This window comes from Castor canadensis, chromosome X, assembly GCF_047511655.1.
Source record: "Castor canadensis chromosome X, mCasCan1.hap1v2, whole genome shotgun sequence".
Classification (NCBI taxonomy): domain Eukaryota; kingdom Metazoa; phylum Chordata; class Mammalia; order Rodentia; family Castoridae; genus Castor; species Castor canadensis.
In genome coordinates, this window is record NC_133405.1 from 84,982,503 (window position 1) to 85,004,507 (window position 22,005).

At 37.6% G+C, this 22,005-nt stretch overlaps 1 protein-coding gene and 1 non-coding gene across 2 annotated transcripts in view; both read right to left on the reverse strand.

The window, feature by feature from the left end:
- LOC109675617 (androgen receptor) overlaps nucleotides 1-22,005 on the reverse strand; it is a 166,890-nt gene that overhangs the window by 113,463 nt on the left and 31,422 nt on the right. The window lies entirely within an intron of this gene.
- Nucleotides 9,672-9,747, reverse strand: Trnat-agu (transfer RNA threonine (anticodon AGU)). Its single transcript has one exon. It is a non-coding gene; the product is annotated as a tRNA-Thr (tRNA).

Below are 22,005 nucleotides of genomic sequence, written 5' to 3' on the forward strand. Positions count from 1 at the left end.
ACCACACATACCACTCCTGCCTCCCCAACTGTAAGTAGGTTCCTTCTCTAATTAATACCTGTTTCTGGTTTATATGTGCACCTTTCCTCTGGGTAGTTCCCGCTAATTTCATTTCTACTCCTTCCCTTATGTTTCCATTTGAACTAGTGACATTTTAAATGTTCCATTACCACATGGGGCTATTTGTTGCATATTGAACTGCATGGATCTAAACTAAGCTCTCTTGAGGACAAGGATTCTACTTTATCCATCACACAGTTGGGCACTGAGGAAATGCTTGGTGAATAAACTACCATCATGCTTGTTTTAAAATCACAAGACATTCTTTGTCTCAGATTTTGCCATGAGCAGAAAAAGGTGGAAAAAAGGGGATGGGGGATGAGGGGCTAAGGATTGTGCCATCAAATGGAGTCACATAATTTTGCATTATCACATTTTAACTAATATTTCCAGGATGAACAGGTACCCTTATTGTGTATAAAATCAGCAAAAACCAAACAAAACTAAAGATTGCTTTTCAAATCAGAATGAAAACTAATTGCTACCAATCTGTGCAAAAGCGGTAAGAGGTACTTATTTGGGCAATAGATTTTCAGCCCTTTCTGTACCTCAATGTCTCATTTATCTCAATTCTTTCCTCATCTTCATATGGAGTGGTGCTGGACACTAAAATGCTTTCATATCCATTATTTCATTCAGTTGTCGTCAGAACTCAAAGAGGTAATTATGATTGTCATCCCTATTTCAAAGGTGAATACCCTGAGGCTGAGAGGAAAGTTACTTGCTCAAGTCCATAAATAGTGGGTTTCAGCTGGTAGTAAAGGCAGCCAGGACTTCAAACTGTTGTTTAGGTGTTATATCTTTGCCTGAAACAGGCTGCCTTTTACCAAAATTATTTTTGGTCTGCTAAAATTTTTTGTATCCCAAAAGAATTCATTTCCAATCATAAAGTGGCAGTTAAGTTGGATAATTCTGCTTTTCCTTTTCCAGCTTGCCCTGCTAAAACACATTTATAGTCTAAATGCAAGAGGCACCTGTAGGTTTTAGGACGTGACAAGTAGACAGTTCTCTATAGAAAGGATGGGACATCTATTTTCCTGGGAAATAGTTATGAAGGTAGTAAGATTGTTCACAAGCCAATATAAGCCAACTGTTCTCCATTTGATATCATATAGCTCCCGTGAAAGCCTGCAAGGTGTGTTTATCAAGGGGCCCAAAGGTGGGGCTACAACAGAGCAATTCAGGACATAGCCTACGCTGTGGAGAAAAAGTACGAGAGGTTAATTTCCAGTGACCCGAGGATCCCAAAGTTATAAATGCTCTTACTACAAGTATCTACTATAATTTCAAACTTAGTTATCCTCTCAAATGGTGAGAAGGGGGTAATGGAGACACCAAGTCATGGGACTTTAGAGAATCGTTCAACAGCTTGTTCTGCAGACTACAGTCCAAAAGCCAAATCTTCCCTATTGCCTTTTCTGTAATGTGGTATTGGAACATATCCATACCCGTTCACTTCAGTATTGGTTATAGTTGCTTTTGCACTACAAGAAAGTAGCGAAGTTTTGACAGAGACCATATGACACAAAATGGCTGAAATATTTACTATCTAGGCCGCTGCAAAAAGTTTGTTGGCTCCGGCTCAAGTGAAGTGCCAGAAGCTCTTTCTACATTTCAATGAAATGACTTTCTAAATGTTTCCACACTGAGAAAACCGCTTCCTAGCTATGTCAGTTGAGGCAAGTCACTTCCCTCTTCTATTTCTATCCCTGCAAAATGACTGAGACACAGTGCGTAAGGCTCACTATAAAACCTAGCTATTGTTTCAGTGCATTGAACACTAGAGAGCCAGAGAGAATTAGAACCACTACCCTTAAAGGAATATGTACTTTTCCATGCAAATTAGGGACTACTGTAAGGCTTGACTTTGCTGAGAAAACATCACCACATATGGTTTTTCAAGAGTCTTGTGGCCATGACCCAACCAGTTTCTCTGGATAAATGGCCTGTTATATATGGTTCTCACTAATCTACCTATGCTTAAAATAAGTGTGCTAAGGTCATGTGGCATGATAATCTAATTACCCACCCGACTAGCTTCTTACAGTTTGGGAGAACTAAATACACATAGCCTGAACACATCAAGGAAGGCAGATTCATCAAATCACACAGTATGCTTACAGAGTGGTTCTTCTTTAACTGCTTATGGAGGCCAAGGTAGATTTTAAAAACCATTGTAAAAATCAGATATTCAAAATAATCTGAAACAGAACTTTAAATCTGAACTGTTTTGTGTAATATAGATTTCTGAAAATTTTTCCTTATATATTTCAGTGTAAAAATAAACATTAATTGAAAACAGTAAATAAATACACCATCTAGAAGGATACACAAAGATATAGGGTTACTAAAGTAATTCTCTTCCTGGTAGGAAAGAGGTCATAATGATATTTCATAGATTGATAAGGTTTTCATGCTTGAAAATTCTTTAAAATCATCTAATTCAGTCTACAACTTTGTAAATGAGGAGGTTGAAGCCCATAGGCATGTTGAATGATTTGGTGGTCATTGGTAGAGTTCAGACTGGATTTTGCTACACTTGGGTTTCTCACTCTCCACACTATTGGCATTTTGGGTGAGATAATTCTTGTTGTGGGTCCTGTCTTGTGCATTGTAAGATGTTTACTAGCATCAGTGGCCTCTACCTTCTAGAGAGCAGTAGCACTGTCAGCATCCCATGCTTCAGATCTTGACAAAAATATCTCCAGACACAGCTAAGTGTCCTAGAAGTGTGTGTGTGTGTGTGTGTGTGTGTGTGGTGGTGGGGGGGGGGCTCATCAAAATCAAACCCAGTTAGAAATAATAATTGACCACCTCATCCCTGTTAGAATAGCCATCATCAGCAACACCACCAACAACAGGTGTTGGCGAGGATGCGGGGAAAAAGGAACCCTCTTACACTGTTGGTGGGAATGTAGACTAGTACAACTACTCTGGAAAAAAATTTGGAGGCTACTTAAAAAGCTGGACATCGATCTACCATTTGATCCAGCAATACCACTCTTGGGGATATACCCAAAAGACTGTTACTCCAGAGGCACCTGCACATCCATGTTTATTGCGGCACTATTCACAATAGCCAAGTTATGGAAACAGCCAAGATGCCCCAGCACTGACGAATGGATTAAGAAAATGTGGTATCTATACACAATGGAATTTTATGCAGCCATGAAGAAGAACGAAATGTTACCATTCGCTGGTAAATGGATGGAATTGGAGAACATCATTCTGAGTGAGGTTAGCCTGGCCCAAAAGACCAAAAATCGTATGTTCTCCCTCATATGTGGACATTAGATCAAGGGCAAACACAACAAGGGGATTGGACTATGAGCACATGATAAAAGCGAGAGCACACAAGGGAGGGGTGAGGATAGGTAAGACACCTAAAAAAACTAGCTAGCATTTGTTGCCCTTAACGCAGAGAAACTAAAGCAGATACCTTAAAGCAACTGAGGCCAATAGGAAAAGGGGAACAGGTACTAGAGAAAAGGTTAGATCAAAAAGAATTAACCTAGAAGGTAACACCCACGCACAGGAAATCAATATGAGTCAATGCCCTGTATAGCTTCCTTATCTCAACCAGCAAAAACCCTTGTTCCTTCCTATTATTGCTTATACTCTCTCTACAACAAAATTAGAAATAAGGGCAAAATAGTTTCTGCTGGGTATTGGGGGGGGAGAGGGAGGGGGCGGAGTGGTTGGTAAGGGAGGGGGTGGGGGCAGGGGGGAGAAATGAACCAAGCCTTGTATGTACATATGAATAATAAAAGAAAAATGAAAAAAAAAGAAATAATAATTGAGCAAATTCAGCTACACTATTCTAGTAGTAACTTAGTTTTAATCACCTTCTTTAAAATGTTTTCACTCCAACACAAAAAGAGACTTTTTAAAATCACACTACTCAAAGCAAAATAAGGAAGAGTGAAGGTTCTCCAGATCTCCAGGATTACTACAGCACAAAAAGAAGGTAAGATTTTATCTATGGCAATTAGAATGAATAGATAATGAAAGGCTTCTATTGCTTGAATGTAAATGAACAGATAGCAGTCATCTCTCTAAAATTCATTGCTAAGTCAGAAATTTCATGACCTACAGAAGTGAAAAATCAATCCTATGAATTTTGTGAATTCCATGGGAAATATGTGGTAAAAAATGAACAGAGAAGAAAAGATCATTTAGATTTAAAATAATCTTCCTCCAAGTTAGACTGTAGTGTAAAGATAGCTTTACATAACTAAGGCTATACCTTCTATTACACAGTATTTACAGAAGATATAGTCCCATAATCTTTAATAAATTTAAAAAAAAAAAAGCTGTCACAGCAGGACATGATTTTTTCCAAGATCATTTTATTTGTAATTTGTCAAAATTCAGTATGAGGGTTTTCTAAACCTTTAATTACTAAAGAAGTGTTAACACTGGCAGTGCACCCATCAAGAATCCTTACACGCACACACACACACACAAAACATGTTTGTAATAGCAGGACTATTTGAGGGGACTAAAAGGAGGCAGGAAGCAGGAGAAGAAAAAAGAAAGATATAGGGAATAATATCGAAATACAATGCATCAGTGTATTGAAGATGGCATAAGGAAATGCACTAAGAGCTGGTGAATAGTAAGGAGAGAGGAATAGAGAAAGAGTGAGTAATAGAGGGGGTTAATTTGAATAAAGTACAACATATTCATGAATAAAATACTATAGCAAAACCCCTTTGAAAATGAATATGCACCTAAAAATGAAGGACAGAAATGTAAAACAAGTCCTGTTGGGAGTGAGTACTAGTGGGACGGAGGGAGGGTGGATGGAAAGGGTGAAAGGGTGAATATGGTCTATGCACTTTGCATACTTGTATGAAAACAGAACAATGAAACTGGTTGAAATTGTTTTAAGAAGGGAGGGGGAATGAAGGAGAATAATGGAGGTGGTGAATTTAACCAAGGTATTTTGTAAGCATATGTGGAAATGTTACAATGAAACCCACCTGTACAACTAACATGTAATTATAAAATGTTTTTTAAAAAGAATCCTTCCAATAGTACTCTCTTAAGTGCTCAAGCTAAAACGTTTCAAGGAACCTATTTACTAGGGATATTTTAGCAACAAGGTCTAGAACTGATGAGGCTCACCGTAATTTAACACATATTCTAGTCTAAATCAAATTAATGATTTCTGCAGATTTGAAGTGGTAACTTTCTTTCTTTGGGATCTATTAAATTCTACACTGGAAAATTATTTAGGGATTGAAAAAGCGAAGGTTTTTAATTTCTTAATTAACAATAGATAGGAAGAAGAAGCTAAAGAATGAATTGGTCCCATAATCAGTATTATTATTTTTCACACTAATTAGGATGAAAATTTATGTAGTGATTTTGTTGTTCTTATTATTGTTTAAAAAGCAACCAACACCATTATACAGTTTTTGTTTGTTAGTATATAGGTGTTTACCTTGTTTAAAAAATTTACATTTGTTGCTCAAGATGAAAGTAGCCTTTTCAGTTATATTAAGATAAAATATTATAAATAACTGCTTCTTTGATGGAGGGGTTGTGGTTTACCTCATATATTATGGTAAAAAACAGCCCCCAATAGCCATAATTCTCCTTTACATTGGAATTCTCTTCCCAAAGCTTGACAGAGATCTGAAATAACCAAATTCTTCTTAAGTTCTTTCTGATTAAAGACCTCAGGTTAAGTGCATAGATAGAAATAGTCACTTTTTTGAAAAATAATCTGAAAAAATTAATTAACCACTGCCTTAAACTTATTATGTACCTTCTAAAATTGAAAAATCACACTAATCTAAGAGTTGCAAAAATATGTTCAATGTTACAAAGATATTTTTTCACTTATTGAAGAAAAGCATTTCTAACTAAGGATAAATGAATTTGCCATCATTTTATGAAATAGTTTAACATTTTGTTGCCTGTCTGACAAGATAGTGTGTATCAAAAAAAAGTTTACTAAGCGATCACCTATAGAAAACTTATTACTACTACCAATTATGGTAGATCCAAGGCAGTTAGTCTAAGAAGTTCAGAAATTCAAGTAAGAAGAAGATTCAAGAGAAGAAGCTAATGATAAAGGTCTATTTCAGACAAGATCTGGGCTTCAATGATAGGGATCCTTAACTCAGCTAGCAAAAACGCTTTGTCTTCCTTATTATGCTTATGTCTTTTCTTCAACAAAATTAGAGCTAAGGGCAGAACAGGTTCTGCCTGGAAGCGCGGCGGGGAGTGGGGGAGAGGGTGGGGGAGGGGGGTGGGGGGAGAAATGACTCAAACAATGTATGCACATGTGAATAAATGAATAATTAAAAAAATAAAATAAAATAAAGAAAAAAAAGAAAAGTTTAAAAGGTTCAAAAGAAGTCAAATGTGAAGGGGGCTAAGGGAATTTAAGATACTATACCTTTGAAGAACTAAAGTAAAAAGCAAAACAATGGTGTTAACAAGGATGAAACATTGGAACTTTGATTCCTAAATCAGCTGGGTGGGAATAGACTGAAGTAGAGTCATGATAGCATTATCCAATTGAAAATTATGTTGTAGAGTTTGGGGGTAATTATAGTCTTTTTCCTTGGCACTATTTTACTTGTTATTTTTTAAATAAAATGCTAGAGTGTCATTTCCTTGGACTTTTAATCTTGCTTTTTAAAACATATCCATTCTGCTATGCTATCAAAATAAGAAGCACCAAAATCAGTTGCTAGCAATGATTCAATGATTTAGTGATACGGGGTAGCTAACCATTCTCTTTAGGATATGTTCAAAGACCTACAGTGATAAGAATACCATGAAAGTAGTTGATACTGTCATAATTTCAGTAGTTCAATATTCAGTCTTACCTATAACACCTACTAGATTATTAAAAAATTTTTTCCCAAGAATATTGTTAAAATAAGAACAGAAATCAACAGGGAACATGATGTAAAATGCATTAATTCCATAGTCAGTCTCTCAAACATGACAAATGTATAAAGGGAATCATATCTTCCTCTAAAAGTTACAGAATTATGTGTTTTTAAAAGATTTTTCTTATATTTTTGAATTAGCATAATAATATGAAGCGGTTTCATTGTAGTGATTCCATACATGCATAAAGTATACTTTGAACAAGTTCACCGTTCGCCATTACTCCTTGCAGAAAGAGAAAAATAAATCCTAAAATTCATAAAGAATCAAAAAAGACCTTGAATAGAAAAGGTAATCCTGAGCAAAAAGAGCAATGTTGGAGGTATCAGAATTACATGTTTTTATATACTAGAGATAGGCCTAAGAAAGGTAAGAGAACCTTAACTGTATATAAATCAATATTTGAAGAACATTTAGGGAGTGTCCTACTTAAAAGGGACCTTTTTCAAATCTTTTCTGGGAGTGAAAATGAGGATAAAAGTTCCCAAATTAATCCTTTTTATAAATCTGGATTGTCCTACATCATGTTTTCTTAGCATGTGAAATAACTGTGGAACTAACATTCTTACCTATGGTTAGCTCCAGTCTCTGCCTGCTCCGACCTGCAGCAGAGGTTTCATTTGGTCATAGATCCTTACACCCCACATAAGCTTTAAGTAGCTGATTTTGGAGAACCACATTTCTCTACTAATAAACCTATAGTCAGTTGAACAGAAGAGTAAGTTATCCAGAGGGCTGTACATCAGCAAAATACTGCTCTTGAACATATCACTTTAGTTTTGTATTTGGCTAAAACACCTTTCAAATCCAGCATATATCTCCTGGCTTGATTATTTATGTCTCCTTGCACATCCTCTACCTTTGTAAAGAGAATCATCCACTAGGTAAAAACAAACAAACAAACAAAAAAAAAAGAAAAAACTCCCATTGAGGTTTCTTCTATTGAACTCTTCTTTGGTTATTAAGAAGATTTTACCTCTTGCTTATGTAGGGAAGAAATGATTTTAAAGATGGTGTAATAGAGGGAACAAAGAGGCAATGATAACTCAGAGGTAAACTGAGAAATGGTGCTGCTACACACAGTCCTGCCAGCCTGGGGATTGTATTTCACAGATCTGTAGGAATACTCCTTTCAAGCCTCTTGGAGGATTTTTGTTTGGTTAATCAATTCTAAGACAAGATTTTTTCCTTGCTCACTTTCACTTAATGGGAATGTATCCTCAGGAGCCTGACTCCCTGTTTTGGTTTGTTTCATGGTGCTGGGAATGGAACCCAGGACTTCGTGCATGCTGGGCACTCAACCACCATTCTGGGAGCTCACCTCCTTAGAGAGCCCCATCGGGCCTTACTGAGGTAGCAGAGCGGGCACAGTACTCCCAAGCGGCAAAATTTATCCAGATAAGGTCACTTTAAGGATTCAGTTTTCATTTGCCTTGGGAGTGGAATAAGGGGACCAAGGCTGTTGCATCTGGAGTTGTCAAAATCTCCAGTTTATTTCTCACACTCTGATATGTGATATCCTGTTACCCTTAAACACTCATTTTTCCCCTCTGTGTGTTTCCTTTCACTTTCTTTTTTCTCAGTTTCACAGAGACTTGTATTTTGACTTTACCCTCTCCCATCAGCAAAGCTTTCCACCAATCCATCCTACCCTTATTGGTGGCCACTGGTTGATAGGTCACTTTTCCAGGTCCACAGCTGTGGTTCCAAATTCTGTTTTTAGTGGCATGCTTGTTTCTTTCCCATAGCTTTGACATTTTCCCCTCTCAGGATAATTTCTTTCAGGCTCAAGGCTAATGCATATACACGTCTGAATTAAAATTTAATCTAATACCTGGCAGAAACCCTATATAAAGCACAAAAGCAGAAGGATATCCTGAGATAGGTGTGAGGTTGCAGGAGCAGAAAAATCAAAGGTCACAGTGACCATCCAGGCTTATTGTTACCCCCAAGTAAAAATAGGATTCAGAACTCAGCCAATTTCCTGTCATTTGCATTTTACTATTTATTTGAACAATGGTCAGGCACTACCACTTAATGGAGGAGCACTATCTCCGATTACACATTAAGAGACATTATCAAAACTGATGAGTTCCAGATTTCTACTCGGTTTTATAAGATGATTTTCTCATTTGGGATAGTCTGGAAGAGGGGAAAGCATAGTTAATTTACAAACTCTTAAAGTGGAAGAGACCTTAAGCAGTCATCCTGCCCATCTCAGAGTTATACGCAAATTATTCATGCTGTACAGAAGTCAAGAGAATAGAATTGTTAGGAGAATAGTGATAGGAAAAAACAATCACTTTTAAGATATAATAATTTACCATTTACAAAATGCTTCTGCATTTCTTATCTGACCTAATTCTCTATCAAGCTAGTTTTTTTCATCAATCCCAGTGAGGTAATAATTGCTGTCATCATTTCCATTTTACAGATGAAGAAACTGAAGTTTAAGTCACATGCCTTTAGATCATAAAATAGTGTTGCCAGACCTTGACCTCAAACCTTCAGATGAGAGAGCCTAAGCAATTGCCACTGCAGCAAATACTTAGTCTTTGCCAGTGATGTGACAATTCAAGACTTTCACTCTGAGATATAAGTTCTTTTTGCTTAACCCTGAAAGGAAAAAAAAAAAAAAACTTCACCTTCCCCACCTCATCCTAGTCCTTGAGTTCTCAGAGTTTTTTTTTTTTTTTTGTCAGTACTGGGGTTTGAACCCAGGGCTTCATGCTTACTAGGCAGGTGCTCTACCATTTGAGCCACTCTACCAGCCCCTGAGTTCTCAGAGTTTTTATGGCCTAAACAAAACTTCTGGCTCAACAACTGTCTAGGGTTGAGCAATGAGGCTCTTGATGGTCATCAAATACCTAGGAAGATGGAGGAAATAAAACCAAAAGGAAAGTTAAAAGGATGAGTTCAGGTAGTTTGAACTTTGTAGCTTTAATATAAACTCAAAAATCAACTTTAGGGAAAAGAAAAAAAAGGTTTCTTCAAGTCCCAAGTTTCTCTTTTAGAAATTTCAAACTTCAAATGAGAGTGGCAACCTAGAAGTGTTCTAAGTTTTGCTACTGGAATATTAAATAGTCACTCAGCAAGGGCCAGGAACCATTAGGCATGTTGAGAGTACAGCTCCTCCCCTAGACTCAACTCCACCCCTGAGCTGTGTAAGCCAGAGAGGAAAGAGAGGAGAAACTAGCTGCCTGCATCCCACTCGCAGGCACTCTAAAAACACAGCTGCCATGTCTAATTGTAGGCCTCTCTGCCTTGAGAGTGCTCCTACAATTCTCTTTTTAGCAGAGTGCAGGCAGTGATCTCTGGGAGGCAGATGGGGAAGGCTCAATCTATTCAGGTTTACTCTGGTTGAGTCTGCCCTCAAAATGTGTAAAAATGATAAACTTTCCCCGTGCAACCCCTGTGGAGAACAGCAGTGAATACAACAGTGAAAGGGAACTCTGTTAACAGATAGGATGGAGGCCAATGTAAGTGTAGTCTCAAATCCATACCAATTAGAAGGCCTTGGGGAAGGGTGGTTGAATTATTTTAAATGTATACTAATTTGTTTTATTTTATATTAGCATATATATATTGCACAAATAATGAGTTTCATTAAGACACTTTCATACATTAAACATACATTCTTTGCAAGGCTTTTAGCTAAAGTTTGCTCTGGGGAATATGGAACTGAAAACAAGGTAGACTACAAATAGATTGAGTTAGCTGCTTACAAGGAAGGCAGGAAATAAGATACTAGCAACGGAGTTCTTAAATACTTATTAATTTATAGTTAACAAACATTTTTAAGAACTTGCTACGGGTGCTTTCTAAGAGAGAGGAACACAGACATGGCCCTTGATTTTATTAATCTAAATTGAATCAGAAAGACAAGTTCGAACATGTAGTTACAAGTGTTGGGTGCTACTAGTGGGAAAGAAGCCCAGGGTACTATTGTAGTTTCATTTGAAAATTTCTCCTTTATATAGAAGCAGTGCTATTATGGTGAGGGATGAGAAAGGGGGGAAGAATAGGGATCATCCCAAAATGACACACTGTTTTCTCCTTTGCTGACCTCTACCTGACAACACGGTGATGTGAGAGGGAAAGAAGAAAGAAAGCTAGAAAAAGAACATATGGTATAAAAGGAGGTAAAGAATAAAAACCAATCATAAGGCCAAAGCTACTTAGTAAATGTTCAGGGGTATCATCCTGGCTTCAGCTTCACCCCTGCTTTTCGCTTTTTGATAGTGGAAAATTTGTCTGAGCTGGTTATTCAGGTGAAATTTAAAGAGCTAAGGGCACTTTCATTTCAAGGGTACATGGGGAAACTGCCAACTGACATTCCCTCCCTCTCTTGCTCTTCCAATAAAAACAGGCTTGATCATCCCAGGCTGGGCATGACTAATTGTGAAGTGTTCGGTGGCGGCTGCTGCACTGGCCAGTGTGGCCCCAGTGCTTGTCAAATTGGTTTGCAATGAGTCTTGGGATTCCTTGAGGACAGAAGTTACCACCATTCACTTTGATTGTAGTCTACATAAAGTCTAATGGGTTTAAAGCACATAATTTTAATGGTTTGGGGACAAGGGAGAAATCTGCTCCTTGGACAAGTCTGAGCCTGGGCTTTTCACTCTGGAGATGGATTTGGGTGCAAGAAATAGTGAAACATACATGGGCTCCATGACCTGGAGTGTACCTTCATATGTAGCATGTGCAAAGAGCAGCTGGGACTGCTGGCCAGGAGATTAACAACCTCTGATGTGACACAGAACATCCTGTACCTGCCCACTATGGAAGCCCCCAGAATTGGGAGTGTAGCAGAACACAGGAGGCCTTGAAAGAGAGAAAAATAATTAGTCCTTATGGAAGCTGTGAATCTCAGCATGGAGCAGTAGGCAGACGTCTACTATCACCTGAGGGGGCAGGACTGGGGTGGGAGGAAAGAGAGAAATAATATTTACTGAGTGGCTTCTATGGTCCTCATTTTCATTCTTACAACCATTGGGCAATATAACAGTTTTAAATCCCACTTTGAAGAATAAGAAAAGTGAAGTTCTGAGAAGTGGAATAATTTTTCCAGGGTCACGTTGTGAGTGACTATAACCCAAATCCATTGAGTTTCAAAGTTCATTCAAGTTTTCCCATTAAAACAGGCAGCATTCCCATAAGCATTCTAGTTGAATTCCTTAATATGTCATCTGTGGTGATGATGCTTTAGGAGTTTATTTAAATCAGAAAACATCTGGAATCCACAAATTTTTTCAGTGGTTCTTTCAAAAATGTCCATCCATGTAGATACAGTAATGAATAAAATCTTCTACCACTAACAAAATGTGTTTTTCAAGCAGGCAGCGCAACTTTGAAGGAAAGCACCCAAACTTTATGACTGTTTTCTGCACTTGCCTTAGCTTGTCTTTCCCCTGGAAAGCATATGGGTAACCAAATAAATGAAAGGAACATTACCGAATACTTATCCAGCAAAAATCATGGCTGGCTTCCAGCAAGGATGTACACATTTTGGCAAACATCACACATGGTGCCCCATCCCCCATGTGGTTTTACTACCTATTCACTGATCCAATGCTCCAGTAGACAGAGCAATGCTCTGGGAGCTATGAACACCTGAATTCAATTCCTGCCTGTCCACTTCTAGCTGTATGATCTTAAATAAGTAACTTTGTCTAGTTGAGCCTTAGTTCCCTCGTCTGGAAATTGACAATGCCTATTAAATAGGGTTGTTCTGAATATTAGATAGCATAATGGGAAGGAAGCATCTTCTAAGTGACAGAGCTACATAAAAGTGAAAGGGTATTAACACTCTCATCAGGCAAGCTAGGGAAATCAACAAATGTACTGAAATTGACAAATGTGAATCCCTGCCTTTAACAAGGCAAAAAATCAGGAAGTGTCACTTTTTAGCCCTGTCTTTAAAAAGAAGCAATATAGTTTAGGTCAACTCTGTAACAACTAGGTCTGTTGTGGCCTTTAACTATGTTTAGAACCACTCCTGTAGTAAACTTAACAAACAAAACTTACGTAACTCATGATGCCTCAATAATATCTGGTCTTTGCATATATCTCTCAACCATCTAACCTCAACTTCTCAATTTAGCAGTTTTAACAGAGAAAACTGGAAGCCTGAAAGGTTGAAGGCCACTCATTAAATCATTTATTCAACCTTCAAACATTTATAAATGTCTACTACATGCAAGGAACATAAGATCTATAGATGCAGAAGGCATTTCCTTCCCTCATAGAAATGCATCAACAGACAAATAAAATCACCACAAGAAGAGGGATAGTAAAGGAGGTATGGTAGGAGACCTCTGAATTGGGATTTTTAAAGTGAAAAAAGGAAAAAGTAGGTATAAGGAGCAGACCATGCAGAGCCATAGAGAAATGAAATAGTAATTTTGAATGATTGAAGTACTGTGTGTGTGTGTGTGTGAGAGAGAGAGAGAGAGGGAGGGGGAGAGAGGGAGAGAAAGCGAGAGAGAGGAAGAGAGAGAGAGAGAGAGAGAGAGAGAGAGAGAGAGAGAGAATGAGGGAGGAGGGATAGAAAATGAATGATCTTACATGGAGGTGGAAGAAGAGACTATCATGTCCACCCATGATTTGAGGGGAATAAATGGGTGATTACTCTCCTCCAAAATATCTACTCCCAGACATTGCTAGTTCTTAGAATCTCAGCCTAAGTAATTCATTCCTTTGGATTTTGAATGCTTTGTCTCTTCTTCAAGAGTCTTCTAAAGTTATGCACGGAACCATGACATTTCAGTCAATGATGGACTGCCTATACAATGGTAGTCCTATAAGATTATATTGTCTTGTGATATCCTAGTCATCTTAGCTTCTGTAAGTATAATCTATGATGCTTGCACAATGATGAATGCACCGAACAATGCATTTCTAAGGACATATACTCATCATTAAGCAATGTTTGACTATATTAAAATACAAGTACCCTTAGGAAAAGTTACCAAGAGCCACAGTAGGAATTATAAGAATACTCAGATGAGAGCAAGGAGGACTGATAAGAAGAGGACAAAGGAAAGACGCTTTTCACTAACTTTCTTAGTTTTTCACACAAGACAAGTGCTGATGAATAATTATAAATTTAGACTGGGTACCAGTGGCTCATGCCTATAATTCTAGCTATGCAGGAGGCAGAGATCAGGAAGATTGTGATTAGAATCCAGCCCAAGCAAATAATTTGTGAGACCTTATCTCAAAAAAATGCTTCAGAAAAAGGGCTTGGGGAATGGCTCAAGGTGTAGGCCTTGAGTTCAAACCCCAGTATCACAAAAAAACGATTATAGATTCAATGTAGTACAGGTGGTGATTCACATGTTTTGTGTATAACAGAGCTCATTGGCTGTGCTATGGGCTAATCACTGTTCCTGACCTACCTTGAGCCATTCATGTACTCCCTCCCATCTTCAAACACTTGGGATTCACATCAGGATGTGATTTCTAAAGCTGCTTTCTGGTAGCAGGGGCTATGGTCTTGAAAGAAAGAGAGAACGAGGTGCCACAGGCATGATGCAAAGCCTTTAATGCCCTGGCTTCATTAAATACTATACAGCAACCTCAGTGCTAAGTACTAGCTTGCACTCCCAGAGCTCAGACTTCTCACTCTGGAGGTACACTTTACATGGACAATGAACAGACCAGGCCAATCATTTGAATCACATTAATGTTCACTGTAAATTACCAACTGATTGATAGAGCTGAAGTAATTGGCAATAAAGGAAGCCAAATGACAAGTTAAATTACACCATGATCTATTTTACTGTTCCACCTCACAAAAATTTGATCCATATTGCTATTGTTATTGCTAATAGGGATGAAATTGAGTGACAAAGAATTGTGAGGTCATTATGTAGTTATTTTGTTATCAAGTCTTATACTTTTAATACGGGGTAATTTCTCATTGTTGGAAGTAATTCCAGTGATGTTACTGTGAGTAAAGTTGGCTGAGAACTAGAAAACAATGATGTTGACTGTCTAACCCCCAACTAGGTACAATGAAAAGGAAAAGGATCATTGCTACCCCTCAAAGAGTTACATAAGTCAGCTTTGTAAGCAGAGAAGCCTGGAAGAGTTGGAAGATGATATCAGAAAAAATAGGAATATGCCTTTTGTTTTTTACATTTCCCCAGTCTCTATCCTGAGAGGCTGATTCCTGAGAAAGGTTATCAGTGGATTCCAGGTTATATAATGGAGACTACTGGACAGTAGAAAAACAGAGCTGTTAATTTTCATAGATTCAAGTATTTACTGAACATATGGCTCCATAAACCATCTTACTTACAAATAATCCGTAACCAAGCTTTTATAAATAGCAAAGCCAAGAGTTAAATGCAGATCTGTGTGAATCCAAATCATGTACTCTTTGAATAGAGTCAACACATTTAGGTGTTCTTTGTAGATCAAAACTGAAACATATTTTTCTTCAACCTTATCTTCAGAATTACTTAATCAAAATCTCCTCCAGACCCTATTCAATTCACTTTCCTCTGGAAGACCATAGCCAACATTGTTTCTAGACCTCCTCTTACACTCTTGGCTTGAAATCCAACTCCATCCTTTAAGATCTACCTCAAAGTCTTCCATACCTATAAACTGTCCCCTGGGTCAATGAATATGGAGAGTGGTGGAGAGAAGGAGTTTTGAGTAGGGAGGCCTTAGTGAATAGTGGACATACACACTATGAATTCTTTTCCAGTATCCCCAGTAAGTAGTAGCATATGCTAGCCAGTTAATAAACACCCAGCAAATATTCATGGAAAGATTGGAGAATTCCCTGCCTTTCTATTGTTTTATATCTGTTAACTTATTTCTCCTTAATCCTAGGGCCAAACTAGTCCTGTGCCTTACTTACATTTGCTATATAAATAAACATGAACTAGCAGTATTTCATGGGTAGTTTCTAAACATTAAGATAAAATTGACACCAGAGAACCTCCACCAGGATTGTCTAGGGGTCACACAATACCTCAAAATTTACACATCACATGTGCCTTCCTAAATTCTACCTGCCAAATGTAGGATGCAGCACACAATTCATTTTTCTTGGTAGTGGGAAATTATATAGCACTAACAACTACACTGACACAGTACTTGAGCACAAATTATTTTCCTTGTGGTGGCTCAATACCTTCTGTGTATCATGTTTATGCCACAAAGTGCAGAAAGACTTGAATCTGAGCATTTATCTAAAGTAGAACCAGGGTGGTTATCACAATGACCAGTGTCAGACAACATTCAAAATCAACATCTTTATTCACAATGGACAGTTACCTCCCAAACTATTCCATCAGCACAAACATAGACTTATCTATCACTAAGCAAAATATTAAGGACTCACACAGAGTGTGAACCATGTAGAACCATGGCAATATAATGACCATATAAATACCAAAGAGCTCTTATAGCAAATACCATTTTCCTTTTATAACTCCTTGACTTTTGCAACAGAGCTGGAAATCACCGCTTTGTAAAAGAATACCTTTAGGAACTTGGGAATGTTGCATAGATCAAAATGAAATGGAGGCATTTGCTACAGAGAAAAACTAATAAATGAAACTCTTGAAGATATAAGTAATTCTGTTACTCTTCAAAGCCTCTAGCTGGGAACAGAGATTTCACAGTGGCCTATGATTGAGAAGTAAATCATCTTTATAGTTAAGAATTTCTTTATAAGCAGTGAGATTTATCAGGTGTTCTGTACAAAGTTATTCAAAGTTGATGAGTACCATCTCTTTTTCCTTTATCCATACATGGATACTATTATTTACAATGACCAAAGATGAAGCTGTCATTTCTCTTGTTGGGAACCTCTACCTATTGTCATATTTTTGAAAGTTTTTCTTCCAAACTCCTGGAAAGTTTCACTTCTGCTCATATTTTTGTTTTGTTTTATTTATTTGATCATTTATTATCATTTTTTGCACTGCTGGGGATTGAACCCATGACCTTGTGCATGTTGAGTAAATGTACTTTATTATTAAGCTATGTCCCCATCCCTCTACTCATGTTTTAATATTTGAATCTTACATTTTCTTCAAGGACAAACTCAAATGCCACATTTGGGAAATCCTGCTAGGGGGTGGACAAATTTGATCACAGGTTTTCAGTTTTAGCTATGTATCAAAATCATTTGAGTAATTTTTTCTTTTTTTTTTTGAGACAACTTCTCACTATACCCAACATGATGTGACTACAGGCTGCAAGTTATGGGTCAAAGAAAGCATAGAAATTTTAGGTCAAACCTTACTACTTTTTCAAACTGAAAATAAATTTACCTTTATTTTTTCCAAATGTAAAGATAATAGATACTAAAACAAAAATATAGAAACAACACAGGATAGCATCTTGAAGAAAGTAGACTTTTGCTCCTCCAAAAATCACTCCACCTCTAGAGATGATCATGTGAACATTTTTTTGAGACAGGTCTTGTTATGTAGCTCAGGCTGGCCTCAAATTTGAGATCCTCTTGCTTTGCCCTCCTGAATGCTAGAATTACAGGCATGTGTCACCATGCCTGGCTAGTTAAATAAAAATTTTAAATACATATTCCTGGTCTTCATTCTGGATAAAATGAATCATAATTTCCAGAAATAAGAGCTGGTATAAAGGAAGGCATAGTGGCATACACCCATAATCCCAGCACTCAGGAGGCTGAGGCAGGAAGATTTCTACTGAAACAGATGAAGTCAAAGGCCATTCTGTCTATTTATGGTTGAGTCCACAAGATTCACTTTGCCAAAACTGATACATATAAAGCATCATTTTCCTATGGAGAAAATATCACCTGATCATTTCGGATAATCAACAGACTCCTACCCAAGGGCTCTGAGAGATTCCAGGTTCCCTAATCAATGTGATAACTGAGATAATGCTAGAACAAAAGAGTGTTATGTGGTGTTGCTCTTGGTCATCAGCCAAAAGGAGCAGGAACAAAGATGAGGAAACTTAGTCCTTGGAGTGGCAATATGTCGAACCTTTCCTCCAAAGAGCCCATCACATTTGTACAGCCAAAAAAAACCCCAGTCAAATTAGGAAGATGTCCTATGTGTTTAAGTGTGCATACATTTGTCATTAGAGCTTTGAAAAATAGATAGGATTCTAAAATGTAAGGAAAGTAAACTTGAACTGAATCTGACCTTGCCACTGACTTGAATCACACAATTGGACATGCATTCCCATACTGGGGGGACATTTTTCAAACTCTGGCACTCCAGCTAGTAATTGGGAAATACATCTTTCACATTCTCTCTTCCTAGTCTTGTAAAATTGTGTCTCTTTAACTTCTGCTGTATGCTGTTTTTATTCCTCATCCCCACTCCCAACCAATCAAGGCTTAGTGTTTGCTGGCTATGTGAACTAACCTCTCTGAGGTAAGTTTCCTAATTTAAAAGGGGGATGATATTAACCATCTTCCAGTTTTATTGTGATGATTGCTACAAAATGCCTATCACAGTGGTTGGTATATAAGAAGTGCTGAAAAACCATAGTCATCACTATGTATTATTTTAAGTGAATAATTATAGCAACAATCCTGTTCCTACAAGGAGGACAGTACCATGGCTGAGAGTCACATGCTAGGAATAAGATTTGAATGCAACATAACTTTATAAGTTTTGGCATAATATGAAATTTTGTACTTTCAATTTTATGAATATTCAGTGATGATTTTTTACATTGAAATTTCTTTTGTGTGTGTGTGTGTGTGTGTGTGTGTGTGTGTGTGTGGTACTGGGGATTGAACTCAGAGCCTCCCACTTGAGCCATGTCCCAAGTCTTGAAATTTCTTCTCTGTTTGTGTGTGTGTGTGTGTGTGTATGTGTGTGTGTACTGGGGTTTGAACTCACAACCTTGCATTTGATAGGCAGGCACTCTACCACTTGAGCCATGCCCCAGTCCCTTTTGTTTTGGTTATTTCTGACACAAAGTTTTGCATTTATGCCCGGCCAGCCTTTACCGCAATCCTCCTATTTATACTTCCCACCTAGCTGGGATGGACAGGTATGTACCACAGTGCCCAGCTTTTTATTATTAGAGGTGTATTCTTGCAAACTTTTGCCTGGACTGGCCTCACCCACAATCCTGCAGACCTCTGCCTCCCCAGTGGCTAGGATTATGGAATGTGCTACCACGCCCAGCTTTTTAAAAAAAAATTAGCATATATTAATTGTACAAGGGGTTTCATTGTGATGTTTTCATATATGCACACAATGTACTCTGATCAAAATCATCCCTTCTACTATTCATTCGTATGCCTCCTCCCCACTTTTAAACAGGTTTCACTATTCTATATTCATACATGTGTATGAATTACTTCAATCATTTTTACCCCCCATTCACCCTCTCTGTCATGCTCCCCCTCTCGTTGGTTTCTATAAAAACACCGCCCCTAGATTCTGCATATGGGACAGAAAATGGGATATTTGTCTTTCTTGGTTTGGCTTATTTGGCTTAACATGATGATCTCCAGTTCCATCCCTTTTTCTGCAAACAACATAATTTCATTCTTCTTTACAGCTGAATCTTACTCCTGAAAATTTTTCTAAAAAATGATGCCTCTTAAAATCTCACACTCTGTAATGGGTGACTGAAAACTTCTTGAAGGCAATTGGTTCATTTTCATAATATGCCCTAGAAATGCCATTGTGAATTAGTTTGTAGTTGAGTGATACTAACCTCAGCACTATGAGAGAGGAGAGGAGAGAAGAAAGGACAAGGAAAGGGAGGGGAGAACAGAAAGAAGATTGATTCTGGTTGACTGACTAATACCAATACTTAGTGACTGCTTATTATATGCCAACTACCTTACTAGACATTAGGCCTATAATAGTTCATGTAACTAACATAAGCAACACTGTGAGTTATTATCAGTTATACTTTACAAATGAGGAAACTGGAGGGAAAAAGAAGTGAAGCCATACAGGAAGTAAGATGATTTCATACTGTTTAACCAGTGGTTTTCAGGATTCTATATAATAGAACCTTTTTAGTTTTATATGTGTGTGCATGTGCATGTGTTGAGGTTTAGACCTGTAGATTATGCAAGATTAGATTGGTATAGCCTTGACACTGTTTTAAAGCTCCATTAGTGATTCTCATGTACCACCAAGGTTGAGAGTCTCTGGCTTAGACTTATTCAACTCAGAGCTTAAAATATAAACTCTTTCTTATGATTTGCTCATTTCACAAATATTATTGAGTATCTTCTATGTGCCAACACTCTGATAGTATGATAATGTATATAGCAGTAAAAAAACAAAATCACGAACCATGCCCTTACAGAGCTGACTAGTGGAAAAAACAGATAATAAACGAGTGAACAAACAAGCTCATTTATAATGACAAATTGGAATAGGTACTTCAAAGGAAACAAACAGGATGCTACAACAGGGAATAATGAGAGAACCAGCTTGAAATAGGATGGTCAGGGAAGGCCCATCTGAAGTGAGGGCTTTCAAGTTGAGATCCAAAGAGGCAGAGAGACGAACCATAGGAAGAGCCAGGGAAAGATGATACCTTTAGATTCAACAAAAAGTACACCAAACACTCAAGTTGTATCAGTAACTAGGGAACAACTCTTTACCCCTTGGTCAGAATAATAGTAACAGTTATTTATTTATTTATTTATTTATTTATTTAATGTTTTGGCAGCACCGGGGTTTGAACTCAGGGCCTTATGCTTGTTACGTGGTCATTATTATGTGCAGTATAATCATTAACACTTTGTTACACCTCTTCCTGCAAACACGATAAAGATCAAATGGAAGGAAGGAGTTTTTGGTTACAGTTTGGGAAGAAATTTTTGTCAGTACTATGAGATACTAAATTTCCCCTGGAAATGCCTTTTCCTTGGGGATCCTCAGGAAAAAGACAGTCATTTGTTTAAGATGAATTAAGAACTCCTGTGGAGTTAAGGGAGAAGGCTCTGACAACTATGTCTGAAAACCTTTGAGTGGTGGCTAAAGAAAAGTTAGTAAAAGACAAAAAATGGCCAAACCATTAATAATTTAATGTCTGGATCATGCGTCAATTGAGAGGAAGAGGAGTAAATTGAAAACCTATGGTGCCTCTCACAGAAGGAATTAATTCATCTCCTTCAACCTCCTAGGTGCTGCCACTTTGTTTTGCAAGGGCCTGAACTAACATACGAAAATTAAAATGTTTGCAGTAATGACCACTGAAGGGAAACAAACTACATAGTGCTTTTAAGCAAAATTGAAAAAAAGAAAGGAGGGTTTGAAAGAAGAAGGGAGAGAAGGAGGACAAAACAAGTGAGAGAAAACTTAAAGGAGATTAAATATGCTATAATGACTGCATAGAAACTTGAAGCTCATGAATTTTCCTTCATGTGCCTAGGACGACAGAGATCTGCAGATTTATGAGCTTCATGTTGGAAATCTATAGCAAAATCTTCAACATTGAACTGACTACTTGACGTTAATGAAAATAATGCAACACAATCATCTACCCCCTTTTGCATCCATGTTTACAGTCCTTACCTCATCCAAAGTGCCTATTTTGACCTCAAAACACTCATTGGAAGTAGTGCTTTTAGGTAATACAAAGTAACATTGCAAATAGCTTCAACAGAAAGTCAACCAGCCCTGCAAGTGATTGGTGTCTGCCCACCCAATCTTTTACAGTTCCTTCCAATTGTTAGGGTCTTTTTGAATGAAAAGCTACTCATGAGTACCAACAAGAAACAGTGCTATAGGCACACTAACAGACACTGACGTATGAAAAACCTTGCCAGAGGTAAACCATTAAGGATGTTCAAGTGCCAGGCATAGTGGTGCATGCTTGTCATCACAGCTACTTGGATGCTGAGGCTGGAAGATCATGAGTTCAAGGCCAGCCTTAGTGAGACCCTGCCTCAAAAAAAAGAAAAAAAGAATGAGTGAATGAAAGAAAGAAAGGAAGGAAGGAAGAAAGAAAAAGAAAAACAGAAAAAAGATGGTCTTCAAGCTGGTAAAGGAATATATTCCCACTATGATTGACATAAAGGGAGAG